The sequence below is a fragment of the Dipodomys ordii genome, unplaced genomic scaffold (genome assembly GCF_000151885.1).
Source record: "Dipodomys ordii isolate 6190 unplaced genomic scaffold, Dord_2.0 Scaffold281, whole genome shotgun sequence".
Taxonomy (NCBI): domain Eukaryota; kingdom Metazoa; phylum Chordata; class Mammalia; order Rodentia; family Heteromyidae; genus Dipodomys; species Dipodomys ordii.
In genome coordinates, this window is record NW_012267497.1 from 199,187 (window position 1) to 199,545 (window position 359).

Below are 359 nucleotides of genomic sequence, written 5' to 3' on the forward strand. Positions count from 1 at the left end.
GAAGAGCATGTTGGGTTGCAAGTGGGTTGATGCCCAAGATCCCACCTCTGCAAAAAAGGCATCGGACGGGCCTGGTCATCACTGCGGAAGGCGCCACTCAGGCGAAGACCAGTGCAAGGTCCTCTCATTAATGTTTTAGACAGAGGCCCAACCTCTACTCTTACCTGTTACTTAATAAAACAAAAAAGGGGGAGCTGTAGAGAGCTGCGGGAGCCGCAACCAAAGACAGTGCAGCCGTAAGGCGCGGCCACAAAAATGGCGCAGCCGCATGGCGCGGCTGCGACCAAAGATGTCGCTGGCTCCCGCCTTCCGTCTTCCCAGTGATGAGTGCTCTCTGTAAAAAACAACTCCTTATATGG